Raw genomic sequence first — 403 nt, 5'->3', positions numbered from 1 at the left:
TGCTGCTGCTGTTGCTGCTGCTGCTGCTCCAGGGAACAGCAGCAGCAGCTGCTGCTGCAGCAGGTGCCTTCGTGAGGAATATAGCTTGGATCAGCAGCAGCAAATGAGCGTCCAGCTGCACCTTTAGCCGCTGCAGCTGCTGCTGCGTAAAGCCGCTGGGCCCTGGCGGATCTGCTGCTGCTGCTGCTGCTGCTGGTGCTCCTGGAAGCTGCAGCTGCTGCAGCTGCTGCAGCTGCTGCTGCAGATGAGGCAGCAGGTGCAGCACGTTCTCTAAGGCAAAAGGAAGCCGCAGCGAACTTGCTGCTGTTTCTGCTGCTGCGCTCGAGAAGGTGAACTTCTCTCCAAGGGTCCTCAGCCTGCTGCTGCTGCTGCTGCTGCTGCTGCTGGGGCCTCTGCGAAGCCT

The sequence above is a fragment of the Eimeria tenella genome, genomic scaffold, assembly GCF_000499545.2.
Source record: "Eimeria tenella Houghton genomic scaffold, Eth_scaff2563, whole genome shotgun sequence".
NCBI lineage: Eukaryota > Apicomplexa > Conoidasida > Eucoccidiorida > Eimeriidae > Eimeria > Eimeria tenella.
This window is presented reverse-complemented; position numbering follows the sequence as displayed.